This window comes from Lepidochelys kempii, chromosome 21 (assembly GCF_965140265.1).
Source record: "Lepidochelys kempii isolate rLepKem1 chromosome 21, rLepKem1.hap2, whole genome shotgun sequence".
NCBI classification, from domain to species: domain Eukaryota; kingdom Metazoa; phylum Chordata; order Testudines; family Cheloniidae; genus Lepidochelys; species Lepidochelys kempii.
In genome coordinates this window covers 6,901,101-6,926,522 of record NC_133276.1, presented here as the reverse complement: position 1 = coordinate 6,926,522, position 25,422 = coordinate 6,901,101, and the positions used below count along the sequence as shown (strand labels likewise).

The 25,422-nt window shown below is 50.0% G+C and overlaps 1 protein-coding gene across 2 annotated transcripts in view; it reads right to left on the bottom strand.

The window, feature by feature from the left end:
• The window catches only part of BLACAT1 (BLACAT1 overlapping LEMD1 locus), a 63,149-nt gene extending 40,008 nt beyond the window's left edge, over nt 1–23,141 (bottom strand). Inside the window, exon 1 of one of the 2 annotated variants that reach the window (XM_073319781.1) lies at nt 22,938–23,141. The gene's annotated coding sequence lies outside the window, so the exon portion shown is untranslated. Of the gene's footprint in view, nt 1–4,448; nt 4,823–22,937 lie in introns of those variants that run through there. The other variant, XM_073319782.1, reaches the window with a different exon arrangement.
• Between the last annotated feature and the right edge of the window lie 2,281 nt (nt 23,142–25,422).

The window sequence follows — 25,422 nt, the reverse complement described above, 5'->3', positions numbered from 1 at the left end:
TTTCCACTAGGGTGGAAGAGAGGAGACTCCCAGAGGACAGCTGTGCTTTGGACTTCCCCGTGCATTCGCCTCAGGCTCTGTTACTCAGGGCTTGATATTATTATTTTTTAATATTTTCCTGCAAGGCGTGTGTGTGGAGGGGGGCGGTGGGGGAATGAAAGTAAATCACACCCAGGAACACCAGCCCAATCTCCGGTGAAGCGAGGTGGGGATGCCCCCTGCTGACATTCCACCATTGCGGGCTGGAGAATAATTAGCTGAGGCAGCTGCTGGAACAAGTTGGATTAAAAAGATCCTAGCTGGAGTTCATTTGTTTGGATTCACTTGCACTTGGTCTCTCTCACTCCCCCACCTCTGTGCACTCACTGGTGTAGTTTTGCACCCACCCACAGTCCCCAGGGGAAGAGGAAGCTCTGTGTATGTGTGTGTGAGATGGCATGTGGGTGTGTGGGTGTGAGAGAGAGAGAGGCCTTGTGCTAGGCCTTGCACTAGTTTGCACACACCCCCAGGACTGGGTGAGCCTGGATTAGACTCCTAGGGCCATTGATTTACAGCTCCTCTCTGAATCCTCACTGACTCTAGGGTAAACCAATGCAGAACATGGGCCACAAAAGCTGGTGTTGGCAAAGCCCTGCTAGGTCACCTTCTCTAGCCACGCACACAGTGAATGATTATTTCACACTCGGGGAGGTCTGGTGTTCTGGTTTAACAGGACCATTCTGCTTCTGCAGGGATGCCCCAGAGACCTACAATAATGTAACAACACCTGGAGTTTGGGTCATTTCAGCAGTCCTGTTGCCTCCTCTCATGGCCTGGTGGTCTCTCCACTCTGGCCATGCCTGAAACCCTGTCCTCCACGTGGCCACTGTCATGAGTCCTATGACACCACTGCTGTGCCTAACGCTTTACCACACAAGGTTTTGCTAGGACCCTACCCTGGGTGCATAAAACCTGGAGAGTCCTGAGAGAGAGAGAGACCTGGAGAATCTGGGAGTGAGTCTCAAAGTTTGGCTCCACTTCTGAATGTTCCCACCATTAACGGAAATGCACCTGGGAAGAGAAGTGAGGAGGGAATAAAAACAGAGGCCCTTTAAGAGCTAATAAGGGTCCATAGTGTATCGTGCCATCCCCACAGAGATATTTCTCAATGGAGATTTGCTGGCCGCTGAAGCAGCAAGAGGTTTCTATATCAGCCCAAGCTTAGGTCAATATTGGCTTAAGTCATTGTGGACAAGCTCGGGTGGGTCTTCAGCCAGTGGACAAAGGCACTTCCCCCAAGAGGGGTTGGAAGGAGGGAGGTGGTTGCTTGTGCCAACAGTGATCTCTGGTGGTGGGGGAGAAGGTCAGATAGGCGAGGAAGCAACCACGCTCCTTTATTAGCACCTACCCCCCTCTCCCTGCACACCTGTAATGAGAATCCCAGCCAGCACCCAGCCGGCTCCTCGTCTGTGGAAGACAAGATTAGTGACGCTCTTGCCAGGGGATGGATTAAATGGGTGAACGGAGAGATGGGTGCATTAATTAGGTTTTCCAGAGAGGATTATGGAGGTGGCTGCTGCTGCTGCTTCTCCCCAGCCCCCTGGAGAGAGGAGGATTGCTGTGGGGGGGAAGAGGAGTGGAGGGATGAAGTCTGCTGGAGACTCCTTCTCTCATGAACAACTTTCTCCCAGTTTGAAGATGCCAAGGACCCTCTTACCCAGCTGTACCTTTACCTGTAGACACCACACATCAGTTCTCCTGGTATAAGACTTTGCCCTTCCCTCCCGAAGAAGCAGCTCTCCTACTTTAAGGCACCCCCACCCCACATGCACACGGCTCCCCCTTTGGGGACATGAAGTCCTCCCCGCCCCCTGGAAGAACAGCTCCATTTTGTTGAGAGCTCACTCCAGTATTTCTTATTCTGGTCCTACTTAAAACCCCCTAACAGCAGGGCAGCTGGTCGTGGAGATGAACCTACTTCTCCAGCAGGTTTTCAAGTTAGCTCCATCCCTTTGGAGGTGAAGGACCCACTTCTTTTCTCCTGTCAGTTTTACATCTGTGAAACCCCACTGCCTGCAATGCAGCTCCTCCTGATTTACAGCAGTGTCAGTGACAGGGGCATCAGGCCCACAGACTTGGTTGGCATTACTCCTGGTGGCCACCAGTACCAGTAAGAGGAGAACCCAGCTCCAAGAGAGCTCAGAGCTGTGAGCTCTCCGTGCTGTGTCTGAATCTGCTCTGCCTGTCTAATTGAGGTACTTCAAATGCGCCCATCTCCCTGGCATTGAAGCCCGGAAGGAAATAACCGGGGCTGATGTAGGTTCATCTGAAGGCTGAGTTGGCTTCAACTTCATGTCATTCCCTCCCAGTCTCCCAGCAAAACCAAGGATCAATGCCTGCTTAATTCTGTGTTGGGCAGCAAGTGAAATGTGCATTCGGAAACGAGACCTATCCGTGTCTGTGAGGTGATCACTGAGAGTGGCGTGGAGACGCGACGGATCCATCCAGACTCCATGGCCAGCATGATGGCCATGGCTTGGCGCTCGCTGATCAGCGCAGCGTTGCAGAGGGAACAATGGGGACCTAGGGAGAAGCCTGCACGTCCCAGCAAGACTTTCATTAACCGCGTCTGTGCAAGGCAGCCACATCTCCAGTTAGCTTTCCTTTAATAGAGCAAATTCACAGCTCCTTGGGGCTGGGGGGAATGGACAAAGAAAGAGAAGCCAGGGGGAGAGGAACAGGCTCCAAATTGCCACCCCTTTCTTCTCCCTGGAGAATTTGCAGATGCCCTGAGAATTCGGAAAGAAAGCAACCCCTGTCCGACCTGCCTTGTCACCGATTGAATGCACGGGCTGGACTATCCTTAGGTAATGGCCTTATGGGGGTTATTTTTTTAAGACAGTACTTACAGGTCTGGATTCAGGGGTTTCTCTCTCTCCCTCTCTCATTCCCTTTGTCTTTCTCTCCCCCTCTCTCCCTCCTTGTTGCCTCTGCTGTAGCTTCCAGTAGAGAAAAATAATTATTCTTCTCAAAGGGCTAACACAATCCATGCACACACACAGAGCACACACTTTAGCATTTGCACCCAAATCAATGCACAAACCACAGGAGACCTCTTAACCCCTTCGGACCAGCCCAGCCATTGGAAGTCAATATTCAGGACCACTTTGGTGGAAATGTACATGCACATACAAAATAACAACAGAAATGAAATGACAATGAAATCAAGGCAAATTCCTATTTTAAAGGAGTTAATTCTCCCTTTCCTTGTGCAGAAGTCACCATGACCATTCTGATTAATAAATGCACCATGTTCTTTCTTTCTTTTTTTTTGGTTTGTTAAACTAGGGATTGCCTCATTGTAGGAAATCCAGAGACTCTCACACACAATGGGTTTCTTTTTTTAGCACTAGTATTTGAACTGTACGTTTTCAGATAAAGATTTCTTAGGGGAATCTCTTATGGAAACACTGGTCTCCACCTATCCCAGTAACAATTATTTTCTTAAAGGACTTAAGGATGTCCAGCAAAACACACTCACTCACGAACAAATTTCAGTTCTTCATCCTTCAGTTCACACTCATGAGGAAAAATATACTTCTGAACTAACCAGGGAGTTTATCTTTCCTCTTTGCCTACAACCAAGGATTGATACTGACTGAAACAGATAGAAGAACTTAAATCTATTTTAGTTGAACACACATATACATGAATATATGCATTAGCTATATTTTGTATATAGTAGACAGTGCGTATATATACAAACATTCACGCTCACGATAGTTGACTACAACTGAAGAAGAACTTATATTTTAGCTGATCACACATATATACAACTGAACATATACATTTCATATACAGTATATGATGTATAGATAGATATACGCACACATGCATATTCAAACACATTCACACAGTTGCGCTTCTGATACTTGACTATCAGATAAAGAATTTATATTTAATTTAGCTAAACGCACACATGCACTGGCTTAAGAATTGTATGTAAACTTCATGCATAGTACACAGTGCAGGGTACATGTATATGTGTTACATAGATACACATAGGTATATACACACTCAAATTTACACACATACATGTATTTCATTGATACCTGAATAAAACAAAGAGAACTTTTATTGCAGCAGATCACACATATATATACATGAACATAAGTATTTCAAGTACATACATAAACTGCATGCATGGTATGCAGTGTGACTGCATACTCACACACACACACCCACACCCACACATACAATACTTAACAAAAACAGATAAAGAGCTTAAATTTCTTTTAGCTGATCACATAGAGATGCACATATATATTACCTGTGCAATACATATTATGTAGGTATATGTACATATATATATATATATATGTACACACTCCCATTCACCATCCCTCACACACACACTTCCATGATGCAAGACTTTTTAACAAAGAAAGGAAGAGAAAATGCTGTCTTACTTTTTCCTTCTTTTTTTCCCCCTCTCCTCCCTGCAGCCTTAATTTCAGGACTTCAGTGGGAGTGGAATTCTTTGGTAGAGATTATGAAAAGCAACATAACAAACCACTGAGCACTGAACACAGACTTGCAGAGGGAATGGCTTTGCCAGCAAAGACGAGGAGGAACAAAAGCCCAGCAATAAGAGCGGTGCTGAATAGGTGTCTTCCTAATTGTAAGGGAATTGTATGGATGTGTGTGTGTGTGTGTGTGCGGTAGCAGGGTGGGAGGGAGGCGGGTAGAAGGGAAGATATGAAGAGACCTCCCTCTCATACAGGCAGTGGAAGGGAGCCTGCAACCTGAATGTGAGGTTATTGAATAAATTATCCTCCGTCTCTCGCTCTCTCCTCATTGGGCCAGGGAGCAGGGAACACTTCTGCATCAATGATGTTATGATGAAACCTTTGCATTCTCTGCACAATCTCACACTGTTACCTTCTGCTAAGCAGCGCACAGATCTGTGCATTCTACCCAGTTAGAAAGCTCAATTAAGACCCTAAATCATTCCCAGGGAAAGAAGCAGAGAATTAATTTGCTTGCTCTCTTTCTCTGCCCCCTACCCCTTCACTATAATCCTTCTCTCTTTGGGTTATTTTCCCCCCTTTCCCTTTATAGCATGACAGATGAAAAAAGAGAATCTGGCCCAAGGGGAAAAAAATTCACAATGCTCTAAATTCTGCTTTCAACAGGCAGGGAAATTAAAAATAGCCAACATAGTTCTCAATCTGAGGCAGGGTTCTTTCTCTAATGAATGTAATTAGCAAAGTGAGGGTGGAAGTGTGTATCCCCCGCTGTTTTCTGCCTCCCTCGGTGTTTTTCTTAACGCTAGTCTGCACAATTCAAATGTGATTGGGAAACATCATTTTTCCACTTCCAAGAATTGCTTGGGCATGAGTGTCCTATGGAAATGACTGTTCTCCTCTCCACACACATCCATCCACGCCCCTGCAAATCTTTCTTCCCTCAGCCTTACCCGTGATTCTAGCTCTGTAATAAGAAAAGGAGGACTTGTGGCACCTTAGAGACTAACAAATTTATTTGAGCATAAGCTTTCGTGAGCTACAGCTCACTTCATCGGATGCATCCGGAAAGTGAGAAATGGCAGAGAATCTATGGAGTCCACCAGGAACTTCGCTATTGCTAATTGATTTTATGTAGAAGATGCTTGTATACTATAGTAATGAGCTGCAGTATAAAACCCTTAGATAGATAGATAGATAGATAGATAGATAGATAGATAGATAGATAGATAGATAGATAGATAGATAGATAGATAGATAGATAGATAGATAGATAGATGAGCTGTGTAAACCCAAACCAGTAGCAACGTGAGAGTTTCCATCATTCCCAACAATGCAGCTCGGCAGGATTTTTGCTCTGAGCTAATGAAGAGATGGCAAAAATAAACATGTTATATAAAATTTGTTTATATTTTTCCATAAGTGAACTGCCATCAAGAAATGATTTGCTACGAGGGTCAAGCTTGTGGGAATAGTCAGACTGGTCTGCCAGACACAGGAGGTGTTTGTTTTGCCCATAATGCACAACATTGCCGGAGCCAGGAACGATAGACTGATGGACGGTGGCAGAGAGCATGAGTTGGAAATAATACCTTTAATACACACAGGGCTAGCCTGCGAATGCTTCTCTGCCGTTGGGGAGCAGTAACGCACAAGAGTAGCCCCATTGGCTTTAATAGGTGAAGAATGCGTCACACAAGTGAGGAAGGGGGTCACAATTTGGCCCAAGGCAGTTTGCAAATTGACAACCAACTACAGAGTAATTGGTCACTCAGGGTTATATTCGGATCCCATTCACTCATGTTATGTAGTACCTCAGCCCCACTGAAATACATGAGGCTAATCCCAGAGTAAGAGTGGCACAATCATGCTCTTATTTAAAAGTTAACTCACAACGGATCACATCCTATGCTCCTTACTCAGCTGTGACCAAGTGCCCTTAAACAGGCAAATCCAATAGTCTACCTGAAAAAGAACCTCTAAAACTGGCTCACGAACAGCCACCAACTCAATGCCATTCAGAGACCAGACACCCCAATGAGGAGCTACAGTTTGTATTTAAGGAATGATGTTCTTGCAATGCCCAGAAGAGCCAGAAAAATATCCTTGCAATTGATTGCACGCTTGTGAATTGTTGTTATGATGTGTGAGATATTCTTCTGCAGGTTTTAAAGAGGTTCACTGCTGTGATTACAACACATTTGCGTCCAATAATAGCGATCGATGTTACCTGGAGTGTTCTATTTTTAGATTTATTTTCTTCCAAATTGTGGGCCGCGTAGGACCTTCTGTCCTCTCACACTGCTCTCATTAACATCACTGGCAGCTCTCCACGCACTGTGATGGCAGGAGTTGGCTTCATTTATGAAATTAGCTCCATTAGCTCAGAAAGAAACAATCTTATTTTGCATTAATGTCCAAATGGACACGAGTGCCTTTCTGCTTGGCAGCTGGGAGCCGGGGATTGTGCCACTGAAAGCAATTTCCCCTAGATTTTGCAAGATTTTACCAATTACCTCCAAGTCATGAGGTCTTAATGATCTCAGGATGAGTAATACACAGTGAATCAGGAGTAACTGATGTAAATTTTTAACAGCCAGGGTAACTAACCATTGGACCAACTTTCCCAGAGATACTCTCTACCTGGCCCACAAGTTATTGGGTTTGGCGCAGGAATTACTATGTGAAATCCTCTGGCCTGGGATGATCAGAGGGATCCCTTCTGACCTTAATGTCTATGAAAGTCAGTGTGAGAAGAGAATTGCTCTCATGACATTTTGTAGATTTGATCGGATGTTATTATTTTAACAGTTTCACCAGTTCTTGTGATTTTATCTCAAGTCGTGTGATATTTGGTGCTTTTCTTCAAGCCCCAGCCCTTGCAGTTCTGTGATGATGGGAGAATCTCACATTAATATAAGTTAAAAAGTAAATTTCCAGTCTTCATGGTTGTGGAGAAAAGCTTGAAAACATGATGTCCTAAAGGGTCCAAAACTAAAAGGATCAAAAATGTATTATCTCCTTTTTAAAAATGGTGTGAATTTCAAGCCACTCCTGTGATTTTATGGGACTGACATATGCTATTTGGACACTTGAGGTAGGCAACACTGCAAGCTTGAATTCAATTACGTAGAACTGGTTTATACTGGGAAAGAAACCCACCACCCACTAGTTACTAAAACAGTCAAACTGTCCTGTGAAAAGAACTCATCAGCTTCTAAAACCTGGACTTAGTGGACACTGAATGAGCCCAAGGATAAGGTGCTGTGCTTGAATACAGTGCAGATAGCTCCCTGATACTGTTATTCTGAGCAATGCTCCTTATTTACTCTGTGCCCCTTCTACTTTGGCGAGGGTGTGTGTTGTGTAGCGCGTTAGGCTAGCAAGTAGGACACATTTTGGCTGTTGTGTTGTCTTTTCATTAGCAGGATCCCTGAGGTGCAGAAGAGGAGATGGCTGTCTATAAACCACAGGGGGAAAGGAAATGCCCAGTTCAACTCCTGATATTAGGGAACTTAAGAAATAATGAGCCGGGCAAGTGAAGCAGAGCAGGAGAAGGTGAGAGAGCAAATGAGACAAGCGAGTGAGTTGGAACGAGATGGAGAAAGGAGCCAGTTGGAAGGCGAGGTTGGTCTGGCTATGAGCAGGCACAGCTCCCAGCAGGGAGATCGGCATACCTCGACCCATTGCCTTCACTGGGGCTGGGCATGTGGGTAAGGGCATCTGGATGGGGCACATAGAGAAGGCCAAGGAATAAAGCGGTGTGTGAGCTGAGCCCATTTGCCAGTTTGGAGACCAGACACAGTGGTGAGAGGCACTATAGAAAACACGGACCTAGATGAGACAGTCAGGGGCAGAGAGGGCAAGAAGAGGAATAAGGGAGAAAGAGAGGAACAGAGAGAGGACTAGAGACAGGCAGAGTGAAGGAGACCAGATGAGCAATGGGGGCGAGACACGGAGAGCAATAGTGTATATCTCCAGCATCCGATTTATGATTTTCCTCCCTCCCTGAAGCTGAGCAGCGAGAGACCGGGATCATCTGTCTTCATTACATCATCCAAATAGGCTCTGTCAGTTTACACTGTAAAACTAATCAATATCCCCCTGCAGACCTTGCAGACTGCTGGCCCCCCGTCATGCTTTAGTAGGCAGCTTCTACCTCTGGTGGTGCAGGTTGGGAGCGAAATGGCGGGGGGTGGGGGTTCTGAAGGGCTGTGAACCCCTAGATAGATTTACACACACCTCTTGGTGTGTTTTTCTCACACACAGAGCCCTGACTTTTTCCTTTCCAGCAAGAAGGTCTGTGATTTAGGGGTGGACAGATCTGGGCAAACTATTGCAAGGCATTGTCTGCAAATGTTCATGTAAGGTTTTTTAATGAGTTTGCTTTGGCCATGTTCACACCCTTTTTTTCTTTCTTGCTTGCTTTCCCCATAGACATTATCTATCTATCTATCTAGGTACTTCATGGGCCCCCTTCACCATCATATCCAAGCACCTTGCTGTTTGCTTTCCACAAACATCCCAAGCAAACTGCATGCACAAGTTGCACGAGCTGATCCAGTCAGGAAGCAAAAAGCCACACTAAATGGCTTATCTGACTGGTTGCAAGTGCAAGGACAGTTCAGAATACTACTATTCTCCCACAGAACTGTCAGGTAAAAACAATCCAATAGGATAGTCATCGAATAAATGCAAAGAACAAACACATTTGGGAAAATCATGATCGGCCTGTGGACATTCCACCAGCGGAGAGTGAAGCTGGACTAAATTATCAGAAGAATTCAGCTTCCGTGTAGGCACCTCCACTACGGTGACCAGACAGCAAGTGTGAAAAATCGGGATGGGGGTGGGGGGTAATAGGAGCCTATCTAAGAAAAAGACCCCAAAATTGGGACTGTCCCTATAAAACTGGGACATCAGGTCACCCTACCCTCCACTAAGTTCTGCCTGGAATGCCAAAAATGCTCAGTAGCCAGTAGCTGCCACTGTCCTGCATAAGGGAGTTGCTAGGTGCAAAGCTCCTGGTCAAAAATCTGGGCCCACGTTCGTAGAATAAATTGTGAGCTGCCCACTATTTGTTCAGCTCTAGCGGCAGAGACACTCCAACATTAACCCAGCCTGGAATTATTCTTCCACGTTGCAAATTTCAGCTCACCACAATCCCTGGCTGTGCACTGGAAATTCTCTTTGTCTCCTCTGTGCCTCTGCGTGCTCAATCCTCACGTATAGGGACAGGGAGTTAATAAACCTGACCCATAAAGTTCAAGATTCAATCATCCGGTGCTGCTGGATGTGAAGCAAAGACGCTGAGGCTTTCAATTGCTTGGCAGGCATGGGCCTGACTAAACAATGATGGAGGGGCACGGTGGGGAACTGCCACAGGAGTTTGCAGGGGTGTGTGGTGCAAAGGGGTTAACCCCTTCAGCGCTCCCTGAAAAGGCTTTTGGCCTGGTGGGATGTTTGCAAAGGGATACCCATCAAAATGAAGGGAGCGGCTGGATACTGCTTTCCATCACAGGAGTGTTAGGGGGCTTAACTATTTCTAGTTTGCAGAGGGCTTCTAAGATTTAGGGCCTGTTGAAATCAATGGGAATCTTTCCATTGACTTCAGTAGGCTCGGGATTCACATCCTGAGCGTGCTAGGGAAGTGTGAGAAGCCAAACGTTACACCAGTGTAAATCCAGAGTAACTCCCCAGAAATCAGTGGCGTGACACAGCTATACTGGTGTAACGGGAGGATTTGATCCAAAGCATTAATACGAGTAGCTTCTCCTTTTTGTTTAATAACCAGGCAGTCTGGAAGACTGCCCCAGGCCATTCTGCTGCACTCGTTGGGGTGGGGGCCGGCTCGGTGACCTCATTAGGTCGTTTCCGTCTGGAACTTTCCTGGTTATCCCCAGAATCAATGACTCAGGCAGATGTTCGAGAGACATTGAGCCTGGTTCTTCTGCCTGGCTCCTTTCTGCCTGTGCACAGGGGCTGTGAAACGGCACCACGTCGAAGTGCCCATGCTTTGCAGAGGCATACGCGACTGCACGAGGCAGATGTGCTCTGGGTCAGCCACGAGGTATGGGCTGGATGCAGAGATCACTGGCTGAGGCTGTCTGGCCTCGGTTTTGCCAGGTTACAGATCAGCTGATCTGAATGGTCCCTCCTGGCCTTCCAAACTATGCCACAGAGCAGAGAACCAGGCCACTGGGGTTTATCCTTCGATTCTTCAACCCCCTTAATGTTTCTGACCCCAACTCTGGACACAGCCCAAACGGTCAGTGGGTATCCTCCAAGCTTTGCCTAAGAGCAGGACCAGGCCTTCAGCCCCGTTCAGCCCTCACCCCTTAGCCACTGAATGCAAGCTAGACTTTCACTTCTGCATCCACAGCCCCGTGGGCTTTACCAGGCTGCCCAATGTCCATTTCTCACAGAGGGTTGGTGAAGAGGAATCTCCCAGCTCAAGGGGATTTGGAATGGCCCTGCCACCTATGGTGTGGAGGGCGAAGGCTTGCTCCTTGCTCACCATGCCCCTCCGCCTTGGCTGGGTTGAGCTTTGCTGCCAGCACCTGGCTAGTTCCTTCCTATTCCCCTTGCTGTGGAGATGGGGGTTCACTCCTGCCAGGTGGCAAGTGTCCTCCATCCCACCAAGCAGCTGGCAGCTCCCCCAGAATCTCAGTCCCTTTCAGATTCAGGTCCTTGTACTTGTTACCACAACCGCTTTTCCTCACAGCGCCCTGGATTTCCCTGCCTAGGGATCCCACTAACTCCCCATGCAAGGTGAACACCCTAAATCTCCCTCGCTCAAGCCCTGGGGATTAGCCCCGATTCCTGCCACCGACATAGCTGCACCAGTGCAGAGATGCAAAGTCATTATGTGCCCTGTTGGGGAACCATCACTGCTTGGAACCTAAGTGATTTGCATGGGTGCACACTGTGGCTTAGAGCAGCTTAGCCTGTCTACACCTGCGCTTTGCACTGGTACCTGGCTGCCGATGGCTGGAATCCAGGACTTTTGCCTAGTTCCTGGCTTCTCACCATGCTGCTGCTATGCTCCATTTGAATAATCACACACAAAGTATTCCCTCTCACAAGGAATCTGTATGCTCAGAACCATTAGACTTGATATAAAGTGACAACTGATAGCAAACTGTATTGGCAGCCTCTCACTGAATGTAATTACTTAACAGCGATCCTCCTGAATCAATTCATACCCACGTAGCTCAACTTTAATTCTGTGCTCCCCAGGGCCCCAAGAAGTGACTGTGGTTTTGTTGTTCTTCACTTACTTCGCTTTTCAAGGCCTTTTGTTTACAGCTGTTGATCTTGGCAAAGTGACCAAGCTGATTCCAGATGTGAAGAATCCAAGAGAAGAGAAAGTGGCCAAGGGAACAAGTCTTATTTTCACTAGCTAATTAGAAGCTTTTTTTGGGGGGGGGGTGTTTGAATACAGGGTTAGTTAAAATCAGCAGTGTGGTCCATGTTCTAGCTATCATATTGGTTATTAATGACAGGGGAGTCTGGAGGTGCTGTCTGAGATCAGGGCTCTGTTGTACTAGGGTTCTGTACATACACACAGGAGACAGTCCCGCCTCAAAGAGTTCACTACTGAAATAGACAAAGAAAGGATGATTATCCCCAGGTTACAGATGGGGAGCTGGCACATGGAGAGAAGTGGCTCGCACAAAGGTCACAGAGGGACCCCGGGGCACAGCAGGGAATGGAACACAGCTCTCCCCCAAGCCCCACTTCAGTGCCTTGCCTGCAAGACCCAGCCCCTGGTTTTGGTTTATATATTTCATCCCTACAGCCCCCTATACCCAATACAACTGGCCAAAGCTCATCCGCAAGCTCCCAAAACAGCCCAGATTTAAGTCCCTCTTACAGACTCACTTCTGCGACTTATCTTAGCACCCAGAGGCCCCACCTGAGTCCAGGGGCCCAGGAGCTATGGGCTGTCCATACCCAAAGACATGCCTGATGCCCTTGGGAGATTATATGCTAAATGGCCGTGGCAGACAAAGGCACAGGAGGAGAAACAGAAGTGAGTAGGTGACTTGAGCAAGGTCATTCATCAGGTCAGTGGCAAAGCCCAGATCTCCTGACTCCCTGCCCTGTGCTTTACCCCACGGACCAGGCCAGCTCCACTGAGCTGATCTGACTGGTATATAAATTGCCCGTTGCCTCTCTTCCTCCAAGCTTTGTCTCGTTGTCTGTCTGTCCTTAGCTCCATAGCTGATACAGATCATGGGCCAGGGCGGTTCCTCTCTTTCTATCACCATGAACGGCTTTTGTTTTCCAAAGAAAGCTTCACCTGGATTCCGTAGGGCCTTTCTCATCTGTGCAGCTGCCCCGTGCTTCCGAAGGGATCGAATAGAGAACCTCTGAGTTGATGTGCCTCGCCCCTTCCTTCTCCAACCCCAAAACAGGACAGGGGCCAGATGTTCAGCTGATGTAAAGCAGCCTAGTGCCACTGAAGTCGATAGGACTACTCCGGATTTGGCCTGGTATATTGAGGAGGCACAGAATGTGAGACACCCCATGCCTCAACCCAGAAGCCTGGCTTCCTATTGATGGCAAAAGTCTCGCCCAAGACAAAACCCATCCATCTTACTCCCAGCCGCGCTGCTAAAAATAAGCCAACGAAGTAGCAATCACCTCTGAGCAGCAGCAGCTCTGTTAAAGCACCAGGCATCTGTGTCCAGGCTCCTCCGTGCGTACAGGCCAGGAACCTGATAAGCTTGCACCTGTCAGGGGCAGCTCTGCCATTCTGTCATCCTTCTTAATTGGAGCCTTGGGCTGCAGCTTATCAGCTGCTGGCTCTTCCCAGATAAGGTCTGGCATTCCTGGGCGGCCTGGCTGTCCTTCCAGAGAGCTGCTCTACCTGACTGAACTGAAGCATTTAGCCCGGCCCCAGCTCTCAGCACAGACACAAGGGAGATGCCAGCTCTCTAACCAACCCCAGCCTCATCCCCCGGCCCGGGGACTGGGGAGCTGAGCATCTGGCGGGGAGAAGGTAAACTTTCCTAGGATTACCTGTTCAAGGGATTATTAATTAATAAATAAACGCTGGATACTGTGACCATTTTTAATGATCAGTACTAGTTACTGGTTATTCCTTCATAATTGCTAGTTGTCATTTTCCATTTGTACTCCGGTAGTGCCGAGAGACCCTAGCTCCATTGCACTACCGGACCTACACAAACATATAACACAGAGACAGCCCCAGGGAGCTGCCAGTTTTTAAGTAGTGCTGGGATTAAAACCCAGTTCTCTTGGCTCCCGATCCATGGGCCCACACTGCCTCCCATCAAAACCAACAGAGTTAGTGACCAAGCCCGGGTGAGAAGTTTATGCAAGATCAAAAGTACCAGTAGCCAGGAGTTCAGGGAAATGAGACTCCCTGGAATGTTCTAATGCCTAAGAAGCAAAATCTGCTTAGAGAATTCTTGGCTCCCTCCTTGTTTCGTCCAGCGATATCTTCCCTACTCTGCCCCATCCTACATGTCTGCACCTGGCATTGCCGGGACTGGAGGGGTGATGTAAAGAACAAACCAGGGAGCAGTGGGATCCTAGGAGGGACCTAGTCCTGCTGGGGAACCAGTCAGAAGAGGAGCAATTAAAGCTCTTATTCCTGTGTACCAGCGTACTGAATGTATTTAGTGTCAGTGTATGCGTGTGTCTCAGCACCTGAGCGCATACACGGGTCCCTCACAACACCCCAGGTGGGGGATAATTCTTATTCTGCCCCATTATATAGCAGGACCAACTGAGGTACAGAGTAGTTAAGTGACTTGTCCAAGGTCACAGGGCAAATCAGTGGCAGAACTGGGAACAGAGCCCAGGAGTCTTGACTCTCAGTCCTCTGCTCTAACGACTGGATAAAATCCTTCCCACAGCCTGGGCGAGAACCCAGGCATCCTGAATGACCGTCCTCTGCTCTAGGCCCAGGAGGATAGTGCCTCCAAAAATGACTGAGTTAGTTGTCCCTCTCTGTGCAGATGTGTGCTGGGAGGGAGAGCCATACTGATTTGATGTGATGGATATTTGCATCAGTTTCCGTTACAAACACCCACTTGTCATGCAGATCTCCAGGCATTTTTTAAAAAGGGGAGATTAATTTAGGGGAGTTCTCAAATCCAGTTTCCTCTGGCAACGGCTCTATTAGGCCACGCACAGTGGAGATACAGACTCTTGTCCTCCTGCTATGACTGATGGAATTTGATTCTGTGCTGCCAAATTTGCAGGGCTGCAAACACATTCTCACTCTTGATTAATGTGAGTAATTTCTGCTCGAAAGAGGGTTGAAATGAGCAGCTAAGGGGAAGCGAGCAGTGAGGGTTCCCCTCCCTCCCTATCCCTCTCTGCTGTTTTCATTTTACCATCCCTGGCATGGACTAACAGATAAACAAAAATGCTGAACCAGTTTCAAGAGTAGCAGAAGGCGCGGGAGGCAGGCAGGCATCTCCGAGGATGCTCGGATGCTGTTGTGCTCATTTGGTTTATAAAAGGGAAGAGATATGGTATATTTATCCATCAGCCTCTACCTGATGCCTGCCCCTCCCCCCGAAATTAGCTACTGGACCTATGGATCAAGCCCAGCCATATCATATTTACTCAGCAGCTATCTGGGAATTCCCTATATTCCATGATCCCTCTGACCCTCACAGTAATGGCAGGGAGAGAACTCAGATCCTTCTAAAGCACATGCCCCTGCCCCTAAGATAAAGGAGAATCTTCTGCAGCTCTATAGGGGCTGTGACACACAGGTGAGCAGCCTGTCCAGTGGCAGGCAGGGGTGCATGAATACCCCAGCTGGCACATTGTACTGGTTTTTGTGTCTGTAGCTCCTTCCAGCATTTTACAAACAATGAACAGATCCACACAGCGCCTGGGAAGCAGCGAAGTGTTGATGGCCCATGTTATGGATGGAGATACTAAGCCCCAGAGATGAAATGACTTGTCCCACATCATGGAACATGCCAATGAGCAGAGCCAGGAACAGAATCCAACAGTCCTGACTCCAGTTACTACCAGTAACTCACTCTTCTATAGCACTTTTGAGCCCCAGATCGCCAAATACCTGACAAAGGAAGTCAGCATCATTATCCCCACTTCACAGCGGGGGAAACTGAGGCCTGGAGAGGAGACGTGAATTGCGAAGTGGCACAATAGGTTAATGTCAGAGGTAGGCTAGAGTCCCAACCCCATGTGTTCTCTTCTGGGCCACCCGACCCCTCGTTGGCCTAGCCTTAGCTCCGTACAATATTGAGAAGGAATTCCCACTGCTGCCTATCTTCCAAGGGCACAAGAAGAACTTTTCGCGTTGTGCCCAGACTCCACTCAGACAGACTCCCTGCTGACACCAAAGAAGATTATGGAGCAAAGTGAGACTGGGCCTCTGCGATCCAATTTACGCAGCAGCCAGGGCCGGCTGATGGGCACGTTGCAATCGGCCCCCCAATTTGGCCCCCACCCCCGCGAAACACCATGCAGAAGCTACAGAGAAGTGTGGCTTCGATACAGCAGGGTGCACTACCCCCTGCTGCCGCTGGGGGGACCCCTGCTGGGGCTTGGGCGTCTCCCGCGGCTGCAATACCGCTGCGTGCCAGCGGAGGGCGCGTCAGCCCCTGCAGGGGGCGCTGCCGCGCGTGGGAGGCGGAGCGGGCCGCTGAGGAGCCGGCTCCGTGCAAGGGCCAGAGGCGGGGTGAGGGGCGTCTGCAGCTGCTTCTCCAGGCCCAGCAGCAGGTGTGTGGGCTGGGGAGTTGGGGTCTCTCAGCCAGGGAAGGGTCTGGTCTGGTCTGGGGGGTGAGGACACGTCCCCCGCTTCCCCAAGGAGTCCCCGTGGGACCGTGTGCAGGTGGCCTCAGTTTCCCCCTCTGCAAAATGGGGTTGATAATCCTGTGACTTGCCCCCCCCCACGCGTGCACCACCCTCCCCTGGTGGATATTCCCTGACACCCACTCAGCTCGGCTTCCCCACGCGTGGGCGCACACGGATACAGGGACACACGGCTCTGCTGTCCTGGCACATGGGTGTGCCTATGTGCACACACAAACCCGTGCACGCACCCAGCTGCCCAGTGCACACCGCTCCGCTCTCCCTCTTCTCCCCCCCGCCCGGCAGGTGCACACACCCGTTCACACTTTCTGCTCTGCTCCCTCTGACACACGTTTGCACACACACACACACACAGCTGCTCCTGGCGTGCACATAAACCTCCACACTGCCCTGCTCTCCCTGCCACACACAGGCACACACCTCCTGCTGCCCCCGGCACCCCTCCCACACTGCCCTGCTCTCCCTGACACACACAGGCACACACCTCCTGCTGCCCCCGGCACCCCTCCCACACTGCCCTGCTCTCCCTGCCACACACAGGCACACACCTCCTGCTGCCCCCGGCACCCCTCCCACACTGCCCTGCTCTCCCTGACACACACCTCCTGCTGCCCCCGGCACGCGCACACGCCCACACACTGCCCTGCTGTCTGTGGCATACACGCACCCCGAGAAACACAGGCTCCCAGCAAATCAGGCTGCTCCCTCAGCCCCATTCACAGCAGCTGCTGGCTAAGCCGAGGGGGGGCTGGATGTGTGTGCCAGACTCTGGCTGGTGCGCCCTGGAGTGTGGACTCCCTGCTAATCCCAGAGCTGTTGTCTGTGCGCCGTGTAGGTCCCGGGGGCTCGGCGAGGAAGCCTGGGGCTGCCTGCTCCGCCGGGTTGGGTGCAGACACCTCGGGGCTGGGCGCGGTTTCCTAAGCCTCTTGTGGCTCTGGCTTTGAGGAGTGCCCTGTCAGAGGGGCTGGCAGCCTGCAGCTGGCCCGGGTGCTGCGGGTGCTGGAATTCTCACACCCCCGGCGTGAGGTGGTTTCCATCTGATCCAGCGTTTACAGTTTGGTTCAGTGGCTCTCAGCACCCCCGGCACCTAATTCTGCGCGTCTCCCCTCCATCCCCCCCCCCCCGTTGTGACCTAAGATACCCAGCAGGGGCACAAGCCTTTTAACCCCCGTCCCCATGTGCCCTCCCCCCTCCATGTCTGTGTCAGTGGGGTGCATGGTGGAGCCAGAGGAGAGCGTGTAAGGGGGGTGAGCGGGTGGGCACAAGGGTGCAGTTGGCAGGCTGTGCCCGTGGATGGTGGGGGGGGGGTGAGTGTGAGGGCTTGTGATGGTGGCAGGGCTGAGGTGTGCCTGGGGGGTCAAGAGTATGGAGAAACGGGGCTGGAGCATGAATGGGGTGGAGAGGAAGGGGACATGCCAGTGTGCGTGGGGATCAGATTTCAGTGCTGGGAGGCTCTGAAACGTTCTCTCCTCTCCTTGCAGGGCTGGGTGCTGCTCAGGGTGTGTGTGGTGGCCTGCGCACTGGGCTGGGAGTCAGGAGACCTGTGTTCTGTTCCCGCCTCCGCCACCAAACAATTGCGTGACCTCAGGTAAGTCCCTGCACTTCTCTGTGCCTCAGTTTCCCCTCCTACCCTTCATCTGTTGTGTCTGTATAGACTGCAAGCTCCCTGAGGCGCGAAACATGCCTCGCTACATGTCAGTACGGCACCTAGCGCAATGGAGCCTTGATCTCAGGCAAGACCTCTAGGTTCTACCATAACATAATTAATAACAACATGTGGGTGGTGCTGCCTATCCCCGTGGTTGTACCCTGAGACATCCACGCTGAACCCGATTGTCTGTGCAAGTCTTCAGCCTCTGAATTTTCCCACCAGTTATAGCAACAACAGGAGCCCTAGTGTAGACAGGCTGCTGGTGTTTTGACCAACCCGCTCAGAGTAGGTCTAGATGACAGGATCGTGGAAATGTCAGGAGCCCATCTACACTAGGACTATCAGCAGTATGGGATTGTAAGGTGCCAGAGTCTAGTGCAGACGGGGCCGGAGTGTCTCAGCCCACAGGTTGCTCAGGGTCTCCGGCGGTGAGTTCTAAGTGCAATGCGGAGGTGCTGTGCGGTTGGAAATGGATTGTGGTGGAAGGAAGTTCCAAGACTCCAGAGCCACTGATACTGCAGCCCCCTGCCCTGAATCAGACCAGGGGGGTTTTGTGCTGGACCTGCCCAGCTCACCACACCCCAGTCTCAGGCTGGAGAGAGGAGGATTGGAAACCGACCTGAGAACAAGGATGAACAGGTTGGGTTTAGACAAGAGTATGAGAGGAGGGATTGTTGGGGGAGGAGAGAGCTCCCCAATCTAAACTGGGCTCTGAACCAGCCGCAGAATCTAGACACCTGTGCAATGTGAGCTAGTTCAGACCCAGATCTGAGATGTGGGGCTGGCCCCCTGTCTTCTAATGGGCCAAATCAAAACCCTGAATCCAAACAGCCTCAAACCTTGCATCAGAACTTGGCAGCTTGGACCCAGCTCTACCAAAAGCAAACAAAACGGGGAACAACCTCAGTTCTTCCTCTTGCTCCCAGGGCCAGCGCAGGTGCTGGTTCAGCTATGGGGAGTATGCGACTGGCTGGAGTAGAAAGGCGGATGCATGGAGCAGAGGGTGTCAGTCAGCGCTTGCCCAGAGAGTGAGTGAAGGCTAGAGAGGTCCTGGCCTGGGGCTCAGTGCAGGTTGTGGCTGAAGGGGGTGGTGGGAACAGCAGGCTTGGCCAGCCAGTGGGGAATCCCCACAGGGTATCGATGTGTGCACTGGGCTGCCAGCCAGGCATGTTCTATGCAAGCAGGATTCCCAGCAGAACAAGGACCCTGCGGCATGTCAGTTGGGCACAGAAGAGGCAGCAGGATACCACTGGAATCTCCCCTGCCGCGTGCTGTCACCTCTCGGGCTCTCTGGCAGGGATAGGTAGGCAACAGGGATGCCACCTGTTGGTTCTTTCCTTCGCGCTGGCCAAGGGGGTGGTAAGTGGCTCTTCCCTTCCGCTACCAAAACCTGGGGCCCCGTGCCATCCTCTCCCCCTGGAGAGGCGGTGGCTTTTGGTCTCCTTTTCAATGAGTTCTTACAAAGGGAGGGAGAGCGTCACATCCTCATCTGGCAAAATGTCAGGGAGTGATTCAGAGAGAAGGCGAGCGGCAGAGAGAGGCAGCCCACACAGGAGAGTTGTTTCTAGTTTCCAAATGTCAGCATGTCCTTTAATTAAATGCTGATTAACTGGGGACGCGCTCCCTCGCGCTGGAACAGGGCTGCTGCCGTTAACATCAGGCTGCTCCGAGAACTGGGGCGTTCAGCTCTCACTTCCTCTCGTCCTTGGGGGATAAACTATCTGGTTCAAAGGGGCGGTGGGGGAGTGGGGAGCCCTCAGGAGAGAGTGTGGTCTCATGGCTAGGACACTGAGCTGGGAGTCAGGAGACCTGGGTTCTGCTCCTGCCACTGAGCTGCTGTATGACCTTGCCCAAATCACTTCCTCTTCTTGTGCTCTCGTTTCCCCTCCCACCCTTTGTTGCGGCTCATTAGACAGTGAGCTCTTTGGGGCTGGGGCGCTCTCTCACTGCTATATTGTCTACATGCAGACGTTGCACTGGTTTAACTGAAATGAGTATTAAACCAGTGCAAGCTCTTGTGCAGATGCTCTTCTTTCAGCTTAAGAGCAGCTCATTTTACGTCAGCTTGAACCTGTTCCCCATCGACTTCAGCTAAACTGCAATAAACCTGTTGCAGACCAAAATGAATGTCCACACAGCCTCTTGCACTGGTTTAAGATTATACCTAGAGCAGTGCTGCTTCCTCATGCAGATACCCTAAATGTATGTGCCTCTGGCTGCTAGCTTAATACCCCCAATAACAATGGCCTAAACTTCAGCCGGTGTTCTTTTGTTCCCAGAACACCCAAGGCCCTGCTGCAGGATCATGGAAGCCCAGGGGATTGTTGCCCTTGGCTTTACCGGAGTTGGATCACACTCCTCTCTTAATTCCCCGGTAACACTGTGTTATGATTCCCAAGTACACATGCATAATTGCATAGGCGATTGTCAGCAAGAGGTGCATTCTAGCTCAGCCACAAGATAGGGGCTGGATGCAGGGTGATGTTCCCTGGCCTTTGCTATGCAAGTCAGACTAGATGGTCAGAACGGTCCATTCTGGCCTTAACACCTGTGACTTTGACACAGATTTGACTTTTGTCGTCTGTCTACATGTTATTCGTCCTTTGTCCTGTGACACGTGGAAGCCATTCAACTCCAGAGCTCCCTGGGGACAGAGACGTCACAGGAAAAGGAAAGGAAGGCCCCACAGCCACCGCAGTGTCTGCTCTGCCTTGCCTCAGTAGCGTAGCTCCGTTACAGACAGCTGGGTAATCCGTCTGCAGAAGACTCACTGGAAATGTACTGCAAGGTGACAGCACCTCAGGGAGCAATGTGGGGCAAGATTTTCACAGCAGCCTAGGGGGTTTCCACACACTGAAGTGAACAGGTGTTTCTCAGTCTTCTAGACTGCTTTGAAAACTTCTGCCTCTTGGACAGCATATTAAATCTCTTATTGGACAGCCCCCTTTGAGAGACCACTTCTGTACTATGTCCAGTCAACGACTCATATGAGGGAAGGCTGGGGCACAGGGCAGTGGCCTGGGGCAGTGGCATCATGTCTCAGGAGCCTCCTAAGAAATGTTAAATAGTTCAAGGCCTGTTTCTCGATGCAAGGGAGTGGGAGGAAGGGTTTATTTTCCCACTTCCTGAACAGCAACTGTTGCCCTTTGCATTATCCAGTTCTGGCATCTGCACCAAAAGATCACGCTGTTTATACTTTCCTCCTGCCGGTAGGCGGGCGCTGGCGGTGGTGTGGGCTCTGAGAACTCCGAGGCCTCTTTGCATTGCTAAGAACTGGAGTAAAGCACTACACAACGGAAACCATTTTCAGTGCACAGCAGCAAATTTTGTTTATCCTACAAACCCCAGCAACTACGCTAGGTATCCTTAAGTGCCATCTACTGGCACCTTATTTATTAACTCATTTGCATATATACAGCTACAGGGCACTCCCATAACATCCGTCGCCTTTACAGCGTAGAGGGGCATTGGATTGGTTGGAAAATACACCCTGTCTGCTCTGGTGATGTAGAGCTGTCAAAAGGGCTCTGTGTCAGCACTGTTCCCAGCCCCTAGCATAGGGGGCAGAGTGGGGGTATGTCTGGGGCATGGCCAGAGCACATGGCACTATGGTTAGTCTCTTCTTCTCAAGACCTCTAGGGGGCCATGGTCAGCAGTATATAACATAGAGCAGCCTGAGGCTGCTCTAATTTATACCAGGGGCCAGACAGGACCCTGGACTATGGGAATGCAAAAATGACTTAAAGCTACCTTTTCCCTACCTCCCCTTCCATCCCTGCCTGGGGTAATCAAGAATCCAACCCTGAGTCTGTAGAAATGGAATGCAAGAGCCATGTGCTCCTGGGGGGGAGTTACCCGTCCCCCAAACATCAAGCCCTGGGGCTGTCAAGTGACAATGGCAGGGCAGGAGTAGTCAAGGTCCAAATTTCTCGGTCAAGGTCCAGACTCCAGAGAAAATAATAACAATAATGATAATAAGTAAATAAAAAGATTTCAGGATCCGATCCAAAGCATTTGGCAGTCCGGATTTGACCTGCAGGCTGCTTATTGATTCCTCCTGGCATAGGGAGCCACTTTCTTCTAACACTGAATAAGGAACTTTGTATAATAAAGAAGACAAGGTGATTCCCTAAAGCACTTTCTCCCTCTACTTCACTGCAGAGCTGCTGTCTAGACCCTTCCCATACCCTCATCTGCCTGGCTTTCTGCTACTGTTTTAAAGAAGCAGGATCGGTGCTGGACACTCATCAGGGCTGTTTGCTAAGCCTTAAGGGTGAATGAACAGAGAGGTGGGTCAAAAGCCTGCCTTCCAGTGGAAATTCAGGGGTGAACCCCAGCCCCTGCTTCTCTGTAATCCCCTCTGCCCATCTGAGCACCTGCAAGCCTAACGCTGGACGAGGAAGTGCCGACCTTGTCAATGAGCCTGCTGCTGCTCCTCATTAAATCCCGACCCGCAAATCCCGAGCAGCGCAGTGCGTTGCACTCCCACAAGGAGTCCGCCTGTCCCTTGGCCCCTGCTCGCTGTCTGGCATTGCCTGCCTGGCTAGCATCCCAGTGCCCGAGTTAGCAGCCCACCGGCCCAACAGGTACCAACCCACTCTGTCCTGCTGCTTTCCCTGCATCTTGTCCAGCCTCCGCTCCTGACTTCTCTGCGAACACGAGCAGAACGTTGAGAGACCCGGAGGGAGAGATTGCAGCGAAGTGTTTTGTGCTGGGAGGGATATGGGGTTTTGGGGGGTGGGAGGGTTTGAGGGGAAGCAGGATGAATCATTTTAGAGGAAGCCAAATTTCCATATCTCCCCTGCTGGAAAATTAAAGTCTGATCTTAGTTTCAGAGTAGCGGCCGTGTTAGTCTGTAACCGTAAAAAGAAAAGGAGGATTTGTGGCACCTTAGAGACTGACCAATGGCTTTCGGAACCCTGCCTTGCAGCGCCTTGGAAAGCACGTACCTCTCAGCAGCCAGCCCTGTCGGGATCAGTGTCCATGCCGTCTGCCTGGCAGCGGGATCTTCCTTCCCCTCGTGCCGAGCATCATCTTTTCTCTGAACACCGAGGTAGTCAAAAGCTGCAACTTAAGGACTTGACAGACTGGGGAGGGCTGGATGGACTCATTGTGCATGCAAGGCAGCCATTGGCTCTGCCTCTCCAGCTGCCGTGCCAGTAGGTTAGGTTACGCATGTCATCCCTCTCCTCTGTTCCTCATATTCCTGTGTCACTGTCCTTCCCCGCTTGGTGCTAGAAGGGAGGAGGGGGAGGTTAAGTTATTGCTGTGTGTGTATGGGGGGGCGGGGAGATTAACAAGGCGGCGCGAGTCAAGCCTGCCGCCTAGTGTGTGCACTAGAGCAGATGCAAATGCTGCTAGAGGCAGAGACCAGTCTAGCAAAGCCACCTATTCTGCCGTCGCCAGTTCCCGCCCTGCACAGTGCAGCATATGGTGCATGGTTTTTAATTTCCTGGGCATGACACTTCTTATGGCAACTAGCAGGTTTCTCATTGCTCTTTATCAGGCCTTTTATTAACCCCCTGCTGGATCCATACAGGCCAACTGTCCCCGTTGGCTGAGCAAAGCGCTTCCCCTTTTACTGCTCGGTGCTTCCCGCGCCTTGCCAAGTCCTCAGCAGAATTCTTGTCTCCGGGATTTGAGTCCCAGCCAGTGCAATGAGATCTGTATTGTGCCTTTAAGGCAGCATTTCCCCAGCTTTGGGGGAAATTAAACCAGTCATGCCCCTTCTTCCACCCTGCCACGTGGTGTTAAATGCAAACCCCAAATGAGCTGTCGCCGAGTCGATTGCGTAGATCTTCACAATGTGATCAAGGTAGTTAACATTTAAAGTATTGTCATTGGCATCTGATTTAGCAACCACTGAGGGTGTTGTTCCAGGCTCTCTGCAAAGTCAGGCAGAGTCGCTGAATGGGTTACACTTGTCACGCTTTGAAATGTTTTTTGCAACCATAACAGCTAAAAACTTACTTTTTTTTTTAAACATGAAAGCTGAGGCTCTGGAGAACAGTTTGAGAAGTCTGCCACCCCAGCTGGCAAGTACAGGGGGACATGCCCCTGTACTTTTGTGAAACGTTTGTTTAAGGAACTTTATGGGAACTTTATCACTTGAACTCTCGTTCCATCCAACATAGTTCAGTGGAGTTAAAAGGGATTGCTAGTTTCCTCCTCCTTATTTATAACTTATAACTTATTTATAACATGGGCAGAGGTTTGATGACAATCGCTGTGCTGTGTGTGGAGTTAGGCATTGAAAGCATTAGCTTTTGTTTGGTAAATGCCAATTTCCCTGTAAACGCCCAAACCGATGAAAAGATATTTCCCTCGATAATAATCAGACTGTACAGACAGGCAAAGTAAGAAAAACACTGCATGAGGACTTATTAGAGTTTGATTTAAGGCTATTGACTTCATATCTTTTGACACATGATGTTTACAGTTTGTGTTTTAATGGTAATAAAGCTTAAATTTTTTGAATCTCTTCATCGATTATCATTAATAATTGCTTGACCCTCCTACAGTCTGAACCTTCCATAATTTCCTGCCACGGGGGGAATATAAATTGATTACAATTGAAAAAATGATTACAACTAAACATCAATATTATCTGTTGAAATTATAAAAAAATAAAAACCAAATTCTGCCAAGCATAGGTATAGTTAAAGTGGGGCAACTTCTGTGTCTAGACAAGCCCCCACCCTGCTTCATTCTGCCTAGTACAGTATTGCAGGGGAAGTAATACAAGATCAGCCCGTACAGTAAACCCCCTATTTCATAAAATCAAAATGTTCTTAAAATTGAACCCCACAGGTGCAGGGCTTGGTGAACTGTGTGGCTTTTTTCTTGTCCTTCACCTCACTGCAATGGGGTTCCCCTTGCACTGAAGGCAGCGGAATGGGAAGCCATGCCGACCTGTTCCTCACTGTAAAATCGAGGCTCCGGATGCACAGGTGCCGACTTTCCAAAGACTGCGCCAGGCCCCGCGCCCACTCCACCCCTTCCCCCAAGACCCCGCCCTGCCCCGCCTCTTTCAGCCCCCGCTCTATCTCTGCCCCACCTCTTCCCTCCCAGTTCCTCCCCCTCCCCTGGGCACACTGCATCCTCACTCCGCCTCTATGCCCTGAGCCTCCTGCACGCTGCAAAATAGCTGATTGCGGCAGGCAGGAGGCACTGCGGGTGGTGAGGAGCAGCTGATGGGGGGCTGCCGGTGAGTGCTCAGCACCCGCCATTTTTTCCCCATGGGTGCTCCAGCCCTGGAGCACCCATGGAGTCAGTGCCTGGAGTATGTATAGATATTTTCTATTTCTGGCTAATCTATTCCTGTTCCCACGTGCTGATTCCCGGCGGTGTCTCACTGGAGCTCTCGTCCTCTCTCAGGCATTGAAAAGCACAAAAATGATCCCGTTAGTGTGCTTGGGGCATAGCAAATGGATT